Below are 6,000 nucleotides of genomic sequence, written 5' to 3' on the forward strand. Positions count from 1 at the left end.
CCCGGGATTGACTTCTGCCCGGGAAGATTTCAGGTTTAAACGATCAGGACAAACAGCAGCGGCGTAAGTAGCTGAAGACCCCCTGGATATGCTTCACGGAGAGATGGCTAGTGAAGGGATATTTGGAAATTGGGCTCTCGCAAAAGAAAAACCAGCGTGTATATATTTTTTTATCTATTTATTGAATTTTCAAACAGCTGTGTAGCCCCATTATACTTGTTGAGTTGTTTTTCAAGACTGTCCGCACAAGGCAAGTACAATCATTAGATTTCTCTAGCTTGCACAAAAATAAATAAAACTAAAATAAGACTGTAATGTAAGTAACGCAAGAAGTACATGTTTTTGTGACAAAATCACATATCATAGATAAACAGAACATGCTGTACTTGATGAAAAAGAAAACCGAAATCATCAACTCAGTGGGCAATTCGGAATAGTTCAATAACGTTCTATATAAAGAAGTTGTGTAACGTTCTTTGTGTAACAAGAATTGAGCCAGTTCAATCAGGATCCTGACTTCAATTCCACGTTTTACGACCAAAGCCGGAATCCTTTATGGCAAGCACTGGAACGGTTTATAATTGGAACTACAATAGGAAGAGCTCATCCAACGCCATAACTAATCAACGTTACTTTATTGTAGTATCGACCTTAGTTACCAGCAGCAATAAAAGACAAACTTAGCTGGAAAGTGAACTTTGTAAAAGCTTCAACCCAGTAAGGGACTGACTTATGGCAAGGCTGTGGTTCCTTAGTCGCATGTCTCTGCATTAGTGTATTGCAATCTATTCCTGATTAGAACGCAAGCCGTAAAAATACACTCCGATCCGTTTGCCCTTGTCCAATTACAATCAAAACGGAAATTCTGGTTACATAACCCTTGGCACATGTCGTAACACTGTTTTGATGAACGAATGATTCTATGGTCGTGTCCTTCCTAATGAACAGTGTTGAATTGCTTGTTGCTACTGCATCTTCTACATAGTCCACCCGCAATGCAGATCTATGCGCAGAGTGCGTCTTGTGACCAAAATCGGTTGTTAGCCTGTCTGTATTATTCTCGTTGTGCACAGATAACACTCGCCAGTCATAGACAGGTTTCCTAGCACCTAAACGATTCAAATAGAAAAAGATTCACAACTCAGATGCCTTTGTTATCTTGCTTTACTCAAATGTCCGATCGTGCCCCCCAGCATGACTAAGGTTTGTCATAACGCGCTGCGACCCCCCACCCCCCCCCCCCCCCACACACACACACCAAGTACGACCAGGTTCGGCCGCTCCCGTTAATTACCCCCGTGAGGTCAGGCAGCTCTGTGAACCGTCCCTTGCCGTTCCATTAAGCACGACATTCCGGGCTGACCGTTCATTTCCGGTAACACTAATTGGGCGTGATCGGCGCTGTTGTGGTGACCTTCGGACGGAAATACGACTCTAAAGGAATGGAACTATGGCTGTATTTGACATCAGGATGGAATTAAGCCGCATTTGACCTTAGGACATCCGCGTTTGACCTTAGAATGAAAAAGCGAATCCGTTTGACCTTGGGCAAACAGAAATGTGCCTGCGTTTGACCTTGGGACTGAAATGTGACTCCACTTTGTCGGGGATGAACGGAAATGCGACTGCTTCAGGGGGGAATGCAGATCCATTTGACCTTCGTATGGCAGTATGTGACCCTGTTACAGAACACGACTGCGTTAGAGCTTATCCTGGCAACTCGGCTGGGTTTGACCTGAGGAAGAAAGAGCAGGACTGATTGACCCCACGCCGCACGTCCTCATGTCCAAGTGAGCATTTTTCTGCTAGTATTCCTGCCGGTAGAATGTAACGGGCAAATTTCCTGTTTCACATGGCTATTTTTAAGCCAGCGCCGCACCCCCCCACACGTCCGTGTGCCTGCGATTTGTCCGCCCGTATTATATTCCTGGAACCGGGTGTATTCCCGAAGGAGTGCCACGCCAAATGCACATCAATCCCAGCATAGTGCCCCCCCCACACACACACAAACACACACATAAACACAGGTGCCGTAATTTAACCGTAATTTATCCACTTGTTCCCGTGTGTTCCTGGAGGATTCACACACCAAATGCACATCAATCCCAACGCCATAACCCCCCCCCCCCCTCTCCAAACGAACAGGGTATATTCACACTCAAACACCAATCGGTGGAGTCGGGCTTTGTAATTTGCCCCGGGTATTCCCCATGGTATTTGCCGGAGGGAGGTTTTCCCGCCCAAATGGTACTATCGAATTTTCCGCCGGCGTCTTCCCCCGGGGGGGGAGGTGAGTGAAACAACAATGTTCCGGTTAAACCCTCCCTTCCCGGGGGCGCAGATTTGTCCCGCTGCCAGAGCTTGATCGGGCGCAAGGAGACAGATGGGCAAAGTAACCTTCCAGCCGTTTCGAACGAACCCGGTATGGCCGCCGCCACTCGTGTTACCAGATGAATCAATGGCCGCCGCTTCTCGTGTTACAAGACAACTCACAGCTGCGTGCCGGGCGTTAACCCAGATTTAGGAGACACACGCACGGCTGCTGCAGCACCAAGGACAGGCATAATCACTCATGCTGCCGCTTTCCGCTTTCATCTATCATATCCTGGCAATGACACCCTATTTCTGGTGTGTGGCGGCTGTGGAATACATCCTGACATGTCTATAACTACCTCTAAACGCTACCGATACTTCAGCACTAGGGACAGAGACAATCACTCATTCTGCCGCATCCCTATTTCAGTCATCATGTCGTGCGAATAACACCCTATTACGGGCGTGTGTTGGTTGTAGAATACATGTCTCTTCCTACCTCCAAACGCTACCGATACTTCGGCACTAGGGACGGGGATAATCACTCATTCTGCCGCATCCCTCTTTCAGTCATCATGTATTGGGAATAACACCCTATTACGGGCGTGTGCCGGTTGTAGAATACATGTCTCTAACTACCTCTAAACGCTACAGATACTTCAGCACTAGGGACAGGAATATTCACTCATTCTGCCGCATCCCACTTTCCTCCATCATATCACGACAATGACACCCTATTTTGGGTGTGTGTCGGCTATAGAGTATCTCCTGGCATGTCCCTTACTAGTCTCTAACTAGTTCTAAATACTACAAACATTTCAGCACCTAGGACGGGGACGCTTCATCTTCCTTCTCGTTTCTGCCTTCTAGCATACACATCTATTGTCACAATAACCATCAGTTTTGCGTGTTTGAAGTCTGTAGAATAGATTGTGGCATGTTGCTCCTAGCTCCTCCACTATGCTACTGATCTTTCTCCACAAGGGACAGAAACAATGTGACAGCCCGTCCGTGTTTAGTGGGAGAGGTAAACGTAAAAAAGTTTGATGTGTGCATGTCTCTGTCCAACGAATTCTATTTCCAACAGACCACACTCTCGGGAACTAATTCAAATTGACGGAGCGGCGGTCCCAAAACGCCTGACATGAACATCTCCGACTGCCATGGACTGAAAACTGGTCGACGTTTCTTGTGACAAAACCACCTTTCGATGCAATATGCGCATCACCAATGATACATACGTTTCGCAATAAATGCATGGGTTGCAATTGTTCATGTGGAATGCTCTTCTTAGGTTATTCATCTGAAATAAGCATTCTTGTTTTATTCTCCGACCACCCACCCACCCCTCTGCGGTTATTCCCGATTCCTGGCTCGCGCGCACGCCGGTCGCGTCCGCTCCAATCTGCACTGGCTTCTCCCCAATCTGTAAATTGTAGCCTGTTTTGTGTCAAGTGATGAGCCGCTACTTTGTAGCCTAATATTTAAGGGCCGCCTTTCATCTTTTTATTGAGCCGCTACTTTGATAGATTCCGTGTGCGCCTGCCCCTCGCGGCTTAAGTACAGGCCGACATGCCCCATAATTTACACCCCCGCTATTACGTGTTTATTGCAGGGCGCTGAGGCAGGGAGCTGCACGGGTCATCACGCCGCCCAGGCCGAGCAGCGATTGGTCCTTTTGAACTGCCGAACACCTGGTGCGGAGCAGCCATTGGTCAACTTGTAACGGTTCTTTTCAACTCCGACCGATGCCGAGCAGCGATTGGTCCGTTTGAACTGCCGAACGCCTGATATAAAGCAGCAATTGGTCAACCCGTAACGGTTCTTTTCAACTCCGACGTGAGTACATTTCACAGCCTTTTTTTTGTTTGAGCTTGAGCGGAAAGGTCGATGAACCCCAGACTCAATTAGTTTTTGCCGCCCTCTGTTTTATTTTAATTGGAAACTGCTATTATCAAAATAATCTGTAATGAGTAACTAGATTGTGATTGCGTACCTAATTGGTATGACCTGAAGTTGCCAGGACTAATGTAAACCGACACCTGTCATCACAATCAATCCAGTTAGTGTAACCTTCAGTGGTCAACAATGAGTCTTGTTTTGTATTCAAATGAAGTCACTAAAACGTTTTCACAGAATGCTAGTTTTAAACTTTCATACCAGTGACAATGGATTGAAAGGTATAGATAGTAACCGAAATCTTTCAACTTTTGTCTGAAACTATCAACGACATGATATCAATAATCATATTTGTAGTGAATCGCTTCTTCTTGACATTAAAGTTTACTGAGTTTGCATCAAGCTGATCGATACAAATCAGTTCATACAGCAGGGTCAACTGACATTGCTCCGGCAATAAAGGGAACGTCCGGCCTACAACCCAAACAACCGTCCTCCCAAAACTTTATTACAGCGGTATTACTCCGCTTCTATCGCTGCCGTTTGTAATTGATTTTCCATTTCCTTATTTCGGAAAGAATCACCGGTTTAATCGTCTCGGTGCAGAAACGATATTAGAACCGTCCGCATCGTCCTGCCTCATCTACCGGGGATAAATACTGCCGACCGGGAGAGCCCATTGTGCATTACGGTTATAATAAAGGGATTGTTTATTTGTGTTTTGATCAAAGAAGTTGCTGACCCGACCACACACGGACCCACCAGGGTCAGCTTAATTAGCTACAGGCAAGCGGGACAATCCGGGGCTCATTCCCGGACCGCCCTTCAAAGCGTGCGGACGGGGCTCCAAATTCACTTTTGGTAAAAAGTGTACCTGAAAATTTTGGTGCACGAAAGAAATTTTGGGTGTACATCATACATATCAGCAAAACCTTAGCATACACCTTACTGTGCATTGCCGGGTGGTTTTCGGGGCTCCAGATTCATTATTGTGCAATAAGTGTACTTTTGTACCCAACCTTAACATTTAGCTGCCCAGCATAAGATAGTGGTAGAATGTCAGCCAAACACTATTACAAAATGGACTGCCTCTCTTCAGAGATTGAAACTGCAAATTCTACAACTAATTTCATCATCTAAAACAATTAACACAGTGAAAATGTATTTTTGGCACTTGAAAGCAAATAATATGCTCTACATGTACTATAAATACTAGACGTACAATATAATAGTACCCTGAAGTACATTACCCTTCATATCTAAGTGCACCTACAGTCAGAACTAGGTGAAAAGCTCCAATTTTAGGTTCACCAAAGTTCGTTTCTAATCCCGTATTTCCATCCTCGCTCCAAGATCAATACTTCTTTGATTTTTATGCATTGAGTTGTCAGTAGAGGGTAGCCGGAGCATCGTGCATCACGGCGATCCCTGACAGCGCGGTAAGCTCTCCCGATCGCGCTTCTCTTATAAAATCAATAGTAACTGCGTTCGGATGACTTCATGCGAGCGGAGAACGGTTACGGAATGATCCGGGCGAGCGGTCCCGCCGATCTATTGAATTAGAAACTGCAGCCTGGGGGATTGGTGATGCGATAAGCCGAGACGGGAAGTGGGTCCGCTCTTCTGGGCGCTCAGCTTCGCTTTGTGTCTCACGGTTTGTTTGCTGAGCTTTCGTATCAATTATACACACTTATTATGTCGCCTTTGTTTGTATCCGGCGTCATTACTGCAGATTACTGACGTATTAGTCTTCAAAATTGACGGAGTACTCAACCAAGTTTGAAAGTT

At 46.0% G+C, this 6,000-nt stretch overlaps 1 long non-coding RNA gene across 1 annotated transcript in view; it reads left to right on the forward strand.

Moving 5' to 3' along the window:
• LOC118432262 overlaps positions 1–4,369 on the forward strand; it is a 29,036-nt gene extending 24,667 nt beyond the window's left edge. Inside the window, exon 2 of the long non-coding RNA XR_004833048.1 lies at positions 3,929–4,369. This is a non-coding gene — a long non-coding RNA (uncharacterized LOC118432262). The remainder of the gene's footprint in view (positions 1–3,928) is intronic.
• The last annotated feature ends 1,631 nt before the right edge of the window (positions 4,370–6,000 follow it).

The sequence above is a fragment of the Branchiostoma floridae genome, chromosome 15 (assembly GCF_000003815.2).
Source record: "Branchiostoma floridae strain S238N-H82 chromosome 15, Bfl_VNyyK, whole genome shotgun sequence".
In the NCBI taxonomy this organism is placed as follows: Eukaryota; Metazoa; Chordata; class Leptocardii; order Amphioxiformes; family Branchiostomatidae; genus Branchiostoma; species Branchiostoma floridae.